The sequence below is a fragment of the Euprymna scolopes genome, chromosome 15 (genome assembly GCF_053919585.1).
Source record: "Euprymna scolopes isolate OS-2025 chromosome 15, ASM5391958v1, whole genome shotgun sequence".
NCBI classification, from domain to species: Eukaryota; Metazoa; Mollusca; class Cephalopoda; order Sepiida; family Sepiolidae; genus Euprymna; species Euprymna scolopes.
In genome coordinates, this window is record NC_136496.1 from 117,454,763 (window position 1) to 117,472,596 (window position 17,834).

General features: G+C 34.4%; 1 long non-coding RNA gene across 1 annotated transcript in view; it reads left to right on the top strand.

The window, feature by feature from the left end:
- LOC145294093 (uncharacterized) overlaps positions 1-17,834 on the top strand; it is a 135,843-nt gene that overhangs the window by 10,049 nt on the left and 107,960 nt on the right. The gene's annotated exons all lie outside the window — the stretch shown is intronic.

The window sequence follows — 17,834 nt, forward strand, 5'->3', positions numbered from 1 at the left end:
ATTTGAGGTGTTTATTTTAGGCGCGGAGCTCTGCCATTGGTCGATAACTATTTTGTGGTTATCTTATTTTTTTCTTCCCAAGCGGAAACGATGTGTGGAGCCATGTGCAAAAGATGAATTTTTATTTGTCTCTCATAGTGGATACGTTAACACCTGGTTCACTGCTAATTCTCATCATGTTCCCCCCCATATATATATATATATATATATATATATATATATATATATATATATATATATATATATATATATATAAAGAAAAGAAAAGAAAAAAACAACGATTTTAGAATCTTAACTAAGACGACGTCTGGAGAGAATGTGGTATTAATGGTGACTGAGGATTCTAGGTAGGAAAATGTAAGACAAATATTAGGTATAGTAACAAGGATGACCATATACCCCCCACACACTTTTGAATGGCTTTGTAACTAATTTTTTTCGATAAATATAACATTTTTTTTAAATGAATAATTTTCCAAGCAGCAAAAATAGGCTTTTGAGGTAAGCGAGCCCGAGACATCTTTTTTTAAATAGTAGAAATGGCTATAAAAATGGAGGCTGCTACAACAATGCCATTTGGCGAGGCTAGTATTCTAACCATTGTTTCACAGCGAGCCGTAAGATGAAAGTCGTTATTTAACGTGAAACTTTCCGAATTACATTGTTTTAAAAAGAAATTTTATTATTTAATCGTTTGAACAGTTCTAAATCTATTTCTGCTCAACAGCTTTTCGCTAATAATTTTCTTTTTTTTCAACAACTCGATTTTTTAAAAATTTCTATTTTTTTTACGCTTCATTAAAGGAATCTTAAAATTGTCGATGTTAAATTTGATGTTTGGCACTTAATCAACTAATTCCCCCTCCATGTTCAGCTAATACGTGAAAATCCCAGTCGACAGATTGGTACTCTTTCAACACGGTGAAAACAGGTCGTAAAAGCAATCTCTTAAATCAAAGGCTGCTGGGTGATCTAAAGAGGAGAAAGGGGGAGATAATCACTTGAGACTAAAGGGAGATAATCGATACGTTAAATTTTTTCTCACTTCGAAGTAAAGCTTTTCCGTGTCCATCTTGTTCTTAATAGCAAAACAGCCATTTGTAGATTAAAAAAAAAAAAAAAAAAGATTGCAATCACCGCGGAAACATTTAAAAGGATTGAATGTGTTCACGAATGTATATGGAAAATTCTCATCAGAATAAATCGTAAATAAATTGTAAAGTGCGATTTAGAATGCATTAAAATGCATAGAAACAATTCCCCCAGTGGGGGTTAAAAGTATTATTTATTAGATAGCTAGCAGGGCTGTCTGGCGTTGCCCAAGTAATTCGTAAGTAGTTTATTTTTAACAATAACAATCGATGCCCTACTGTTGACGTACGCAATGTAAATCTTATAAAAACAAACGAACAAACAAACAACAATATAACTAATAGTACTTAAACTTACCCCCCCCAAAAAAAAACACACACATACAAACAAAACAAATATGCGAGTTTGAGTCGATTTAAAGTTTCAACTTAAAAATAAAAAAAAAACTGCATGGTTGTGAAAATCCTTGTTCATAATAATAAGTCCTTGTTCATAATGATAACAAACTTTTCTTTCTATAATTAGATTCCATCCGTCAACGAGCTTATAAAATTAAATAAGGTTTTAATGTGAAATATGAATTTAACTCATGTTCGATCTTCTCTCGTGATGTTAACATAAGGTCATCTAAATGGTTTTGTATTCCTAGAAATAGATGAAAATCCGAGGGAGCTAGGTCAGGAGAATATGTAGGGTGGGTCAAGATTTCCCAACCAAATTCTCCTCGGAGATTTTTGATCAGAAGTGCCGTGTGAGGATGAGCAATATCATGATGGAATATGAGTTCCTTTTTGTTGATTTCGGGTCAACATGGGAGAGAACATCGTAGAAAAATATGAATAATGCTTTTATAACATGAAAGAAAAAGTTATAAATTAATCATAGCGAAATCTTTAAGTAATAGTAATATTCATAAAATTAATTACAATTGTTTAAAAAGCCCCTTCTACAAACAACTGACACTTAAAAAGTCATATACGCGAGTAGTTTATCGAATAGTCAAAATTTAACTTTAATAATAAATTTATCCCTCTTCTCTCTCGACTCTGTAAATAAAGTAGTTGTGTGCGTTTAGATTAGTACCTATTTTAGTCACAAATATATTAAGAAAAATTAGGTTTTTCCATCTATTTAAAGTGAAATAAATTGTTCCTTTATTTATATTATCAATTATTAATATTAAGCCCCTCTTTCTTCGTTCAAAAAATAAATTGGCATGCGTTATTATTGTTTTTTTTTTTACATGGGGGTCACCACTTATCAAGGCCCGAAGGCCACTCAGGAATAAGGGTTATTGCGTGTACAGTAATCAATGAGATAGTATTGTAGTAATCATTTGTATTGGGGGTTTTGATAGAGTGTCTTACTTAAGGGGACGGTTTGTCAGGAGTTTGTTTATGTTGGACTTGAAGACGTCCAAGTTGTAGTCAGGTGGGAAACAGGCAAGCGGCAGAGAGTTCCACTGGAGTGCAGTTCTAAGAAAGAAGCTTTGCTCATGGAATCTACGTTTGGATTTAGGCACAGATAAAGAGTGGGGAAAATTATTGACAGTAGTTTCAGCCAGACGGGTGTTTCTCGTGAAAGATTGGCGAGGGGGGGGACCAGAGAATGGAGTTCAGACGAGCACCTGCCATGAAAATAACGATAAAACAAAGACAGGCTCGTAACGTCTCTTCTGTGGCAGAGAGGTTGCAGGGAAGAGAAAAGGGCATCCCCCACTAAACCACCAAGTCTATTTTGTACTCTGTCAAGGCAGGATAGGCTGTTTTTAGCAGCTCCTGGCCAGATGTGGCAGCAGTACTCCATCCTTGGACGTACTTGGCTTTTATACAGATAGAGAATTGCATCAGTAGTGATATATCTTCTTTTTTTTTCCTTTATTATACTCAGTTATTATTAAGATTAAGCATCTCTTTGCTTAACCATCAAATTAAATTTGCACACGTAATTATTGTTGCTTTTATTATTATTAGATATTATTAAGAGTAAGCCTCCTTTTCTTTTCTCATAAATTCAATTTATATACGTGAGTATTATTGCTTTCTTTGTTATACTCAGTTATTATTCAGATTAAACCCCCTTTTACGTTGTTATTATAATTAAATGCGCATATGTTTATTATTTCCTATCTTTATCATTATCGGTTATTATAAGGATTAAGCCCCCTTTTTATCTCATATATAAATTTGCGTGATTAATATTGCTTTTTATTGATATACTTAGTAATTATTAAGATTAAGACTCCTTTCATATTTAATAAATGAAATTTGCATATGTAATGATTATTTCTTTTTATTATTATACTTAGTTTTTATGAAGATAAAGCTTCTCTTTCTTTTGCTCATACATTGAATTTGCATACGTTATTATTGTTTCTTTTTTGTTATTATACTCAGTTATTATTACGATTAAGCCTTCCTTTCTTTGTTAATTAAATTAAATATGCATATGTGATTATTATTTCATTTCTTTTTAGTTTCAGTTATTATTAGGATTAAGCCTTTCTTTCTCTGCTTATAAAATTGAATTTGCACACGTAATTATTGTTTATTATATTGTTAATAAAAGTAAAATTTATTATTCTATTATTAATAAAATTAAATTTGCATACATTATTATTATTATTATTATTATTATTATTATTATTATTATTATTATTATCAGTAATTATTAAGATTAAGTCCCATTCCTTACTCATACAATAAATGTACATAGTAAATATCTATCGGGCTCAATACTATTAATAAAAATGACTATTTCTCCCATAAACATAATTGTCACTCTCAGCTCAATATTCTTTGACTATCAATTAAATTGAAAAATTGGAGTATAATGCCTTTGAAAACAATAAATAATCTATTTTTTCTTACTGCAAAAATAATTGTCAGCTAAATATTCTTGAAAGCATTAAAACTAAATGTCACTTTTTAGAATGTATTCATTTAAAATTGTACTATTTTAGCCAACGGGGCGATATAATTTGATATTGGAACAATTCATTAGAAAATGAGCAAGGTCGAATTTTTGTTATATTAGCGACATTAGTCACCATACGCTATCTTATTTTTTTTTTATATGTGCGTAATTACTAGCGCTAGGGCAACAGAATATTTTCCTTCTTGTTTTCACTCTCAAGTATATTATATCCAATACAGTTTGACACAGTTAATCTACCGGGAACCTCATCACTCTCTATAAAAACATATACGATATCAATAGATATATACTCGAGTATCAAAACAATTAAAAGAATACGAACGTTAAATAAATGCCTTAGTTTATTTATTATCTAGAAAATTAGCGAAGCAACTTTGTGTTACATAAAATCAATTAATTTTAGTGGGATTTTATCGTAGGGAAAATTATTTGAGGGAACTTAAAATTCCGTTTGGTCATTATGATGTCGTACGAATCCGAATATCTTATTGTTAGCATCGGTTTCTTCGATATTTTTCTAGTCAGAATTCTTTCTAAAAAGACTTACTTACGGGAGAGATCACGTAAAGGATTCCAACATCTTAAGTGAAAGTGATTTTTATGGAACGAACTGGATTCGAACTTTGAACACGCAGGTCGTGTTGTTAACCACCTCCCCTCCCGATATGCTTGGTGATAAGTTAAGTTTTGCAGTTTTCAAGTTCGAATACAATTAAATAAAAAGAAACTATAGAACAACGTTCCCATAGAGTTATCCATTTGTTGGCAGTCTCCTTGCGACTGGCTTGACTGACTATTGCGAATTACTTCTCTTCAAGCTAACACGTGATTCTGTTAGTGAAACAGAATCATGTATTTGTTTGAAAAAACAAGTAATTTGTATAACTAATCCCTTACTATTTAATATATGTATTTATCTAATATATAGAGTAAAGTTAGTTCCTTTATTTTCTTTGTCATCGGTAGCTTTCTTCCTACAAAATACATATTTGATTCTGGTTCATCGTTTTTCCTTGTGAATTATTGCAGCGACAATAAAATGCAATTCGATATAATTTATTCAATAAAATACTTTGTTCGGATAGGAATTATTTTGAAATGACTTTCATCATTAAAAAAGGACATAGCTCTGTACCCGTCAATATAGAGTTACTTCACTTTGATTGGAACGTCAAAGGGTTATTGGAAAACGAAAAGTAAAACAAATTGCAAGTGAATATGCATTACCGGGCAACGCCAGGTCGGGCAACTAGTTGTATATAAAATGAACTATTGGTTCTGTGGTTGGATCACGCACCCCGATTTCCGGTCATGGCATCCACTTTGTTTATAGTGAGTCTATTATTTACTGTTAATGCAATCTATTTTTATTTTTATTTTTATTGCTATACATCTTATGAGATGACTGACCAATTCTCATGATTTCAGGTTCAAATGAACAGCTACAGCAGGAATTGGAATACACCCTCCTATAGATTTAAATTAAATTAGATTTAAATTAAACATCGCAAACTAACTGAAGCACGTATCGATACCAACTACAAGACGATAAGAATAGCACGTTATAAGAAACTCACTGAAATCTTATAAAAAAATATAAATAAATTTTGTTCGTCTGTCAGTCACATTTTTAAAAACCATAATAAATACAAAATGCAGTTAAATAGTTTGCAGACTTTTTTTCGTATGCCCACTTTTATTGATAGTACATACATGAAACTCTAGTTACCTTCGAAGTAATCTCCTCCGGCTGCAATAAACTTGTGGGGAGGGTTCCAACAACTTCTGGAAGGCCACATGGAAATCCTCGTATGTGAGCGTGTTGATGACCCTCGTCCTCATTTGTAACGACAGCCTCTAAGGTTTTCCTGGAAGTCCTCTTGTGTGAGCGTGTCAATGATTCTCATCACAGCCTCTTTCATCTGCTCAATTGTCTCAGAACGACGGCCTCTAAGGTTTTATCTGAGCTTAGGGAATAACCAAAAGTGGCAGGGAGCAAGGTCTGGACTATAGGGAGGGTAAGGGAGTGTTTTGATGCCAATCTTAGTAAAATAGTCTGTGACAAGGATGAAGTCATGGACTGATCTTCTCTGAGCATCCTCGAGACAAACTTCGCGCAATTCTTCCGCATCTCTAGTACTTTGCAAATAATTGCGTGTACAGTTCCCACACTGACATCAAACTGTGCACTATAGAAACACGACGGCCCTTATCAATTAAATTATTTATTTGGTCAATCACTTCTGGTGTTCTGACTTCCTTTCTCAAACGCCTCTCATTATCCCTCAGATCTCCTGCCGTCCTTGAATCTCTTATGCCACTCACAAACTGATGCTCATTTCATGTAAAATGGTTCTAAAGCATTCCATACGTTTCTGTGGCATTTTTTTTTCCAAGTTTAAAACAGAATTTTAATTCATATCATTCTACTAAATTGTCCTCACGTCTAGATATCATTTTTTAAATTCACCAGCTGTAACAATCAGGCTTTGGGAGGGTGTATTCCAATTCCTGCTGTAGCTGTTCATTTGAACTTGAAATCATAAAAAATGGTCAGTCATCTCATAAGATGTCTAGCAATAAAATACTGAATTTTCAAAAGCTTACAACAATTTTATATGCTTGTATAAAATGTCTGCAAACTTATTGAAGGCACCTCGTAGATTGTGAAATTTGTCTCATTTCGAAATATCAGAAAGTTTAACTACTTTTCAAAAAATAAATTGCATTAACAGGAATTAATAGACTCACAATAAACAAAGTGGATGCCATGATCGGAAATCGAAACCGAAATCTTAAGGTTTCTAGATTGACCTATTTGGATTTTCTGATAAACAGGGGGTAAAACACCTTGGCATTTTTTTTTACTAAAGACAACAAAACGAAAAACTGGCAAAAAAATAATACAAGTATGTAACAAACGAGCAGGCCGCCCGGCGTTGCCTAGTTGTAAAATACGCTTAAATGTGATATTTTAATTTATGCAGATTACTTATTTACAATTATAGAGCCAATTCTCTATTAATTATCATATTGTACCCGATATATAGAAGTGCACCACCTCAGCGTGGTCCAGTCGTAAAATACGCTTAAAATGATATTGTTATATAGTGGGTTTTGGGTTCCTGTACGTGTCACTATTCTCTATCTAATGGCTCTTCACTATCTGAACTCAAAATTATCTTTGTGACCTATTTGAGTTCGTGATCATCTAAATGTCTTATGGTGTGTGTGTGTGTGTGTGTGTGTGTGTGTGTGTGTCATTCGACATACCTTATTTTATCCTACGTTGTTGATCTTGTGGTCTATCTGAAATTCATCTGTTCTTGGAGGAAAGCTGGAAACCTGTTTGAACAAATGCATTTCACTCCAAAACGATGGTTGGTTTTCCAGGTGTCGATCGCAGAAGAATGGAAAGTGAGTATCTTTGCTTGGGTGGTTAATTCTATTAGTCTCCATGTTTGAGACACGTCAGCTCCTTCCCCAGTGAGGGGAGGACGACTTGTTAAACCGTCTGCTTTCTTTGACGTCCAAATTCCAACATCGAATCTATGTCCAGCTAACATGATCACGTCCTTTCGATCAGTTATTTTTAAACTTCCGATGCAACTTATCCATTTTATACCTCAATAATGTTTTGACAATTTTATCAAAACATACATAGCTTCATATTTCATTTCTTGTTTACCTCGTCAGTTAGATAGATAAACAGATCGAGATAGATAGATGACTGCATCGAGATAAGTAGATAGATAGATAGACAGATGGATAAATAACAGATAATTTTCATGTTCCCAATTACATAACAATATTTGAATTCATGCATATTTCATATTTATTCTTATAGAGCCAATTCTTTATTGATTATTATATTGTACCCAATGATTTCAAAAGTTAAAAGAAAAGTGACTTGGGTGACATCAGCTAGAATCACAACCAAAAGGTTATCGCTCCAACCTTAGTCGTTACCGTTTGAGCTATCAACAGATGGATAAGAAAATGTTAAAAATTAAGCGACTTTAAATTATTAATGTATATTTGCACATGCGCCAAAGTAGTAAGTTTAATCGATTTATTCCTGTCAAGTTCATTTTTTCAATCTTGATCCTTTAGCAGCTATTTTTACCGACTAAAGCCAAACAGAATTTGGTCCACAGGTTCAAATCCTCTATATATCAAGTTTCAAGTCTGTAGACCAAAAATTGAGACAGGAGTTTGATAGGGACCGTTCAGCACGCACACAGGCAAGGTCAATTTTGTATATATATATATATATATATATATATATATTTTTTCTCTCTCTCTCTCTCTCTCTCTCTCTCTCTCTCTGTCTCTGTCTCTCTCTCTATATATATATATATATAGTAATTTATAAAATATATATGGCGATTAAGCTACACTGAATATTCTGCGTTTCATCCAACTATAGGATTCGTCAGGCTTATGCGCATAAGCCTGACGAATCCTATAGTTGGATGAAACGCAGAATATTCAGTGTAGCTTAATCGCCATATATATTTTATAAATTACTAACTAGCTCTACCTACGTATTGAGCACTTTTGAAGTAAATACTTAAAGTTTACGCATAAATCTATACTTTCGTATAGTAAATTTATGTGAATAAATGAAATAGTTACATATATATATATAAAGAGATAGCTATCTAGCTAGATATAAATACATGTGTGTGTGCTAGAACATTTTTATCCTAAATGCTACGTAATTATGCGCAATGTAGAAAATATGCATTAATAGAACTGAGCGTAATAGTTAAATGAAACCAATTATGCAATAAGAAACATTTAAAATCAGTAATTAATTAATGAAAGATCGTTTTACAAAGGCATATATTAATTATTTAACCATAGCTCGCATACCCAGAACTGAGTATATAAATAAGTTCGTTTTAATAATTTTTAAATAGAAAACGTAAATTTTTAACACCAAAGTCAGTGCGACAAAACCTCAACTTCATGTTATCAAAGGCAAAATTAGCCACCCTTCTACCTAGCTAGATATTACCGTCACATTTATTGGCTGCGTTTCCATCAGTATTTTATTTAATTTTCTTTTTTCTTGTTCTCATGTAACACGCGGCACTACTAAGTTTTTGAACTTAATAAACGCCTTAAAATAATTAAAAACACTAAAATCTTATCCATCTAGGTGAAAGGGGAGGGTGTTGCCCCTGATAGTAGCCCCCTACACCAAAGTGACAATATGCCTTGTTTGGGGTGAAAGTATAATAAAAAAAAGAGTAACTTATCTTGTCTTTAATAACATTTATTCATTATATACTAGCAGGTCGCCCGACGTTGCCTGGTCGTAAAATATGTATAAATATTATATCATACAGAAACTGGGCATGTGTATGAGAGTATTATATTTTTTCTAAACAATTCACTTTATGCAAGTAAAAAAAATACTCGAACTGAGATCGAAACCAAAACCTAAAGGCAGTGAGTCAAGTACGATAACCATTAAACCAGCTTGATATGATTTTTAAATAGTTTTTTAACACCAACTTATATTTAACATAAGTAAGCTGTCATATTTTACGACCGCGCACGTGCAGCCGTGAAACATTTGGAAACAGAAAAATATCCGGTGTGCTACCGCGTACCAATTTTCCATTTTCTACTTATTAGTACCCTTTTTTCCGGATGAAAACAGATTAAAAGTTTTCTACATGTCTGAATACTCTATATACCAACTTCGTAAAGTACATAGGTTTAAAAGTGTACTTACACACGCATTCATACTTTTATAGAATACTATATGTACCCGGTCACGCGTTGCTGTGGCTCAGTTTGTATAATTGAAAAAAGAAACCCCAAAAAACGCAAAAAGGTAAAATGTATGGTTCTTATGAATATTTTAGGTTGACAGAGGTGTAAACACGAGGATTTAATGAAAAGAAAACTTTTAATAAATAAAAAAATTAAAAAATTATATAAATTTACTGAATATATATATATATATGTATATATATATATATATGTATATTCAGTAAATTTATATAATATTCATATATATATATATATATATATATATATATATATATATATATATATATATATATATATATATATAATTTTATCCAGAATAGTTAAAGTTTGTATTGTTTATTTACATTTTTTCTTTTTTTGCAATTTATTTAACAACAAAAGTTGTGTTTTCTTTTTCAAATGTACGTTCAACCGAACACACGCACACAAACACACGCAAGGATCCCGACAGCTACAGAACAAACTAACGGGGAAAAATAGAAATACAAATTTACAGTTATTGAATTTTTTGGCAATTTCTTTAACGACAGAATTTTTTTGTTTGTATCAGACGCATCGCCGGGACAAATAATATGTTTCCTAGTGACGCTATATTTTAATTTTAGTAATTGTTAATTTATAAAAGGAAAAATTGGATTCAAAAATATAAGAATACTTTATTAATTATGAATCAGAATGGTTATGTATATATTAGCCTGTTACAGTGGGGTTAATCACAGTATCATTAGAAAATGTAGAATTGGTCCCGGTGACAATTGTTAGCGGTGGTATGACTAAATATTTAGAGAGAAAAATAGGAATTCTTTCCTCTAAAGATGTTGTGATTGTGATGGTGTTGCTCGTTAGATGCAATGTAGCATCTTATTATCACGACTTAATGTGTATATAATCGCGTTCGAAAGCTACATAAAGATGATGGCTATTAGGCTAAATGTATGGAATTTGTATGTGGCATCTGTTGTTGCAAACGTACGATACTTTGATCTAGAGTGGAATTTAGATAAGATAAGATAAGATAGACTTGTTTTAGATCAATTTTCTTTTTAACTCTGTTGTAACAAAATAATTAATACTTTAGTGTGACGTCATAGCTTTATGATTTACGTCATGTTTCGAAACATGAATTCAAACATACGCGAGAAAAAAATAAATGAACATTATCAATAGAGTTGGTAATTATTTTAATAGTCTAAAACAATTTATTTTGCATAAGTCATCATCATCATAGCGTTTCACTCCATCTCGATATTCACCGTCTGGCAGTGTCACAGGTATCTCTCAAAGCAACATTGGAGCATGCCTCGGTTAGATGAGAATGTGTACGACAGTCTGCACGTCGCGCTGCAAAGACAAAGAGCGTCATGTACAACTTCGCTCGAGCCCGATTAAGTGTTACCCAATGTTTCCGGGGGAGTTCGGAGCTTGCCGGAAGTTCTTCTTTTGGTGCCGGAAGAGCCTTTTTGTTGTCTTTGACTAATTAATTCCACCAATGCAGGCGGAAGGACGCTGGTGTTGTTCGTTTTAGGCCTATGACAGTGGTAAAGCTCTTGCGTAATGTAATAACTGCGGCATCTCTTGATGTTTAAATAGGGGATAGTGATTATCGTTTCTCTGCTTTTGAAGCTTTGCCTTTAATATCACTTTTCGACGATTCTGCATCAGAGCGATTCCGAACATTCTGTAGACAAATGGCAGGGTGGTCGATTTAAAGTTGCCGGTAATTGTCCTGCATATCATGTTGAGCTCGACGTTGACCTTTGCAGCATGAGCGGAACGTGCACATGCTGCTGCGCAGTATTTTGCAGTTGAGTAGAACAACGTAGACTGACAGGCCTAGCGTCTCGTCTACCTTACGTATTGGCATTAAAAACAAAACTTACCACCAAAAATCTCCTCGAATAAGTTTTCCACAAGAAAATACCCCCAAGTAAATGATTCAAGTTGCTATTGCATCCTGGTAGCACCAGGTTTCTTCACCAATATATACAATAAAATTGAATGTATGTGTACCCGGATCACTTCAATAATCATGTATGTAAATTTAATTAATGAGTAAAAAATAGAGGCTTAATATCAATCTTAGATTATATTAGGCAAATAAAGATTAAATGTCGATTTCAAGATTAAGGAGTCGGAGTTGGAAGTTTTGGATGGTGTCAGAGTCTAAATCCCATTAGTAAGAATGTTAGAAGTCGGAGTCAGTTCCAAAGAATCCACAGACAGTCTGAATATTAGAAGATTTTAAAATAACGAGCCAGAATCGGAATCAGAATCGAGTATTTTGTAATTATATGAGTCGGAGTTCAGATTCTGGAGTATTAGGAGTCAAAATCGAAGTCGAAGTCGAAGTCAGAGTTGAAGTCGGAACTTAGACTTCCCGACTCTATAGTCTTACTTTATACATGCATCCAGAGATTAAGCAGTACTACGCAAAACTATTACGGTTTTATGCTTATTCCTAAGACAATATCTATTCTTCCTGTAATCAATATCTATAATAACCAACACGTGGTCCATCTGGATCCACATAATGATACCAACATAACCATATCAGAGTTAAACCGGATTGGCGACTTTCAGCGCTATTGAGCATTACGTAACACATCCGCCAAAAGGAACGACTTTTCTTTCGTTAAATAAAACCCTTTTTTCTACTTTTCGGGTGCGCTATTCACTTTGTCTTAGAGAGGCTTCGTTCGTTGCTCGGTAGGTCACGCTTCAGTATGAAATGTTGAAACGTCCATTGAGAAACGTGCTGATTAAATAAGCGCATCTGGTTAGATGCGTCCACATATATCTATAATAGCCTTTGTCCGTTAGTCAGTCTGTCAAGCTTAAGTTTGAAATAGCATTTTCGTCGATCTATCGCCCAAACATGCAATAGATCCTGTCCGTTTGTCAGCCGCTCACGTTAATTTAATATAGCATCTATATCGGTCTGTCTGAAAGAGCATTTTTAAATGTGTCCATATATCGATATATTCGGCCCTGTCTGTCAATCCGTCACATTTGTTCGAAAAAATCATTTGAGTCAGTCTGTTACACGTAAGTTTGAGATAGCATTGCTGTCAATTTGTCAGCCAAAAGTTTGAAAGAACATTTTTAAATTCGTCCACGCATTTCTATAATCAGCTTTGCCTATCTGTTGGTCTGTCACACTTGTTCGAAAAAAAAAACATTTTCGTCATCTTTAACGCTTAAGTTTAAGGTAGCATTTTTATCCGCCTGTCAGGGTTAAGTTTGAAAGATTATTTTTATATACGCCCAAACATGTAATAGATCCTATCCGTCTGTCAGCCGCTCACGTTGATTAAATATAGCATCTATATCGGTCTGTCACGACCTGACGGTTGCCATCGCCGAATGCAGAGTTAGAATGGACGCATCTTCCGAATATTCGTTTTTGGTTTTAGTTTCGAGATAAATTGATTGAAAGAAAACTCTTCAAGATTAGATATAAAGAAGAAAAAAGAAGAAAGCGATTCACGTTTATTGTTGATTGAAGAAAAACAAAGATGGGTTTAAACGTTTACAAAATGAAACGGAAAGCAAAGAACCGAGGTTAAGTGAGAGCCGAAAGCACAAAATGTTTTCTTCTCCCTTTCACAAATGCTTCCTTGTACAAACAATCCATTTGTTTATTCGATAAGCAAAAACCGCTGAGCATTTTCACCGAGTGGACATAATACGTTTATATTTATTTATGAAGAGTTTTGTGGTTGGATTGCACGCCTTTAAACATCACCAAACGAAAGTAAATATCACAAACTAGTTGAAGTACTTGCGACTTGAATAGATACTCTGTTTCACTCTCTGTTTAGTTTAGATACATTTTTTCCTTTTCACTTCCAAAAAGCAAACAAGAGTTTTCACATGCGCTCGTTAACTCATAATGTTCGCCTCATGAAAACATCGCAAATTATATGCGGAAGACAAAGCCTCGGAGAGTGTACCTCCTAGAACTGCACAGAACTAAATCCATATCTCAGTCAACCGAGAAGAAGGCATCTCTCTAATGGCTTATACCCTGCTTGTTCTAGGGTCGAGGAAACTACTAGCTTGAATAAACACTCTATTTCCATTCTTCGTCTCGTTTAAACACATTTTCTTTTCACTTTCAAAAGCAAGCAAGAATTTTCACATGCACTCGCTAACACAAGTATATTTTTTTACTCACATTCACTCCAAACAAGACACATTGCCACGAAGTCGCGGAAGGTGGAGCTAATATAAATTCGGGACAATGTCTACCGGGGCACATTAAGTAGGGAGTTGAGTAGCAAGACGCTTGTTCACTTTATATCTAAACTTCTGCATGATAGTAAAGTCGGAGAAGCAGGTAACAGGTAGGGGACTCCAAAGCTAGTAGTTCGAAAGGACAAACCTTTTAAGTAGAAGTCTCAGTCACACTGAGTGACCTCTACCGTGAAGGCGTGGGATTTTGCTACTTCTCAAGTTAGTCCGACACATTTATGTCAAGAGATACCAGTGGTACGATTTCGTCGGATTATATTCCATTAAATTACTTGTAAAACAAGCATTGTGGCGATGGAACAGGGGTTAGAGCTTGGTCGAAAGTGCGAGACTCTTTTTTGCATCTTATCCAATAGAGAGAGAATTTTCGGCCAATGAAAACATCGCAAACTAGTTGTACTTATTTTATCTATCATCACAGGCGGTTAGACACAAGGTCAGAGGTAGAGGTTGAAAAGCAAGTGTTATCGCAGTGATCTACAAAAGATACCTTAGCAGCATCTCAAGCGATTAGCGATAAAATAGCTGTTTTCTCAAAAAGACGGTAAAGCTTGAGAGAGTACACTCCCCACTTGAGATTGAACAGAACTATATTTCAGCCTGATAACCACAAAGTAAAAAGACATTGATAGGGATTGAATTGTTGTATATACGTGGTTGTATGAGGGTGTATCTATATGACCGTGTATATAATGGTACCAAATTAACGCAAGTTGTATACGTGTGTATATAATTGAACCATAGTGCGTTGAATGTGTAAAAATGTCTGTCGTGTTCTTATTATAAACATACCATATGTATGTATGTATGTATGTATGTATGTATGTATGTATGTATGTACGTTGGATTTGCTGTAACAGACTGTTGCCCTGGAATCCTTAATATATATTTTAGCCTGTGACTCGTTTAGGCGTTGGTGCGTGCGTGTCAGAACATATAACACATGACGACATACCTATTTCTACTATTGTTTCTTCTGGGAGGTTCGTCAACCATCGTTGGGGAGTTGGAATGTGTTAGAAGGAACACTCAAGACAGGATCCAAGACGATATGAGATTTTATTATTTTATTCACTCCCAGGTATTTGTGATAGCAGAAGAAGTGATCAACGATCCTTGGCTTTGATGATTCTTCTGTCTCCATACTGAGACCCCCTCTCCCCCATAGGGAGACCCGTTTTCAGTCCACCTGTCTTCTTGGTGCCTCAAATCCAACTCAACACTAATTTTGTGCAAATCGGAGCACATAACATATGACACGTCATTTCTAGTCTCTGTTCGCATCTTATCATAAACGGACTATAATGCATGTATGTACGTTGTATTTGTTGTGTAACTGACTATTGTCCTTGTTTGATGTGTCTATTTTGCGGCCCGTGATTCGTCTCATCTAGTGATATTGGTGTGTGCGTGTCAGAACATAATATATACACATAGCATATACATACGCATAACATATACATAACGACATACCTGTTTCTGTTGCTCACTCCTGGGAGACTCGCCAACGTATTGGAGTGCTGGATTCTGTTTAAATGAAACTTTTCAAGACAGACACAAGACTCTCTCTCTCTCTCTCTCTCTCTCTCTCTCTCTCTATATATATATATATATATATATATATATATATATATATATATATATATATATATATTCTTTATTCGCTCCAAGACACTTCGTCACAGCAGAACTGGAGTGAATCCTGGCTTGTAGTTTCTCTGTCTCTATTTTGAGACTGTTGCTTCCTTATCGGGGACTTGTTTAACCTATCTTGTTCCAACTCTGACTACGCTTGTGCAAACCAGAACGCGTGACATGTCACTTCCAGTACCCGTTTGGATACTTTCCAGTGTAAACTGACCAGTCGCATGGTTTGACAAAGTTTGACAATCTGTCAAAACATGACGATTCAAATCTCTGTTGTCCACTCATCAATAGATAGATAGATAGATAAATAAACAGATAAATAGATAGATACACAGATAATTAGATCAGCAGATAGACAGACAAATAAACAGACAATTTACTGCTCTGCCCAGCTATTCTCCAACAGAATGATGATCAACGAATGTTTCACCCTCCCGTATTTTTATTGCAACCGAAATCGGCGAAACCACTCATTTTTCAATCAAATCGATTTATTGCTTGTCAAGTATCATGATGCAGTTGTGCTTTTAAACAAAGACAATCATTTTGTGTCATATCAAGGTACCTACTGTTGATTTTATATTTTTGGCCTTTCGGCTTGTGCGATGATAATGGCTCGAATTTAAGTTTAAAATAAAAAAGTAAAGTATCATGGTGCAATTGTGCTATAAACAGAAACATTCATTTTAAATGCGCCCGTGTCAAATCACAGAATCTACTGTTGATTTTATATGTCAGACCTTTCTGCTTGTGTTGTAATAAAACTTCTCAAATGCACTCAAATGTGTAAGGTGCTAACTTTGGTCAAAATCGTTTGTTGCTTCTTTTATCGGATTGTTTCGATTATCGATTATCGATACTTATCGAAGACATTCTGGTACAAACCTATCTAAGAACACTGCCAGGCACATAAAGACATAAAGTACCTTCGTGTAAAATTTAAAAAAATCGGCTAGGTTACTTTCGAGTCTATAGGAAACTCCCTCTCTCACACACACAAAGTTCCTTATATATATATATATATATATATATATATATATATATATATGTCAAAGATGCATCCTCGACTGGTATGAACACACACACACACACACACACACACACACACACACACACACACACACACACACACACGCGCGTGTGTGTGTGTGTGTGTGTGTGTGTCCGTACCAGTCGAAGATGCATCCTTGACAATCAGTCCGATAGCGAATATTGTAAAAATTTGTTGCCACATCTGGTGCATCTTCCACTAGTTTCTCATTTTTAGACGAGGTTCAAAAAAGAGTCTTAAATCTAATATGTTCCACACTGTCAGCCACTCCCAAACCTCTGTATCATCGTTGCAATGTCGCACCCCTGTGCCTGTTTTACAAGTCATTTAATGAACTCATAGCACTTGTCTTTCCCTCTCGACGTAAATACCTTCGACTAACCCGATAAACAGCAAAATTGCACCCCATCACTATATAGGTCCATAGATGCCGAAAAGTCTTCTACTTTAATAGTTTTTTCCCCTTGAACTGCTGGACATTATAATTTACTCCCACTTCCCTGCTTTCCTGAGTGTACTAATCCGTAGAAGATTAAATGCAATGTGAACAGTCATCTCGCTACTCAGCTTCCTACAGTCTCCTGCTAGACACGATCCAAAATTCCAGCCCCTTACGTTCCAGGTAGCAATATACTTTATTTGGAGTGAAAAAGAGTAAAGAAAAACTATGATCCGTGTATTACTGATTAACTTATGCAAGTGCAAATAATGTTTTTATTGAGCCAATGCCATGCTATTTTTTTCAATGCCATGCTATTTTTTCAATGCCATGCTATTTTTTTCAATGCCATGCTATTTTTTTTTCCAATGCCATGCTATTTTTTTCAGACAATGAAACGTTTTTGAAGAATGATTAATCTGTAATTACACAGAGAGCTTTTCAAGTTGACTACACGTTAGTTCGGAATGGTACTATTATGAATAGAAAAAATCAACACTGTGATGGGTCAGTGGTTTCAGCTTGGCAGATAGTGGGTGTGTCATATGTAGTTTCTGACTTTCAGTTGGACAAACACGCATAAAACTTCCCTTTTATATAATACAAAATTCAGGATGTATAAGC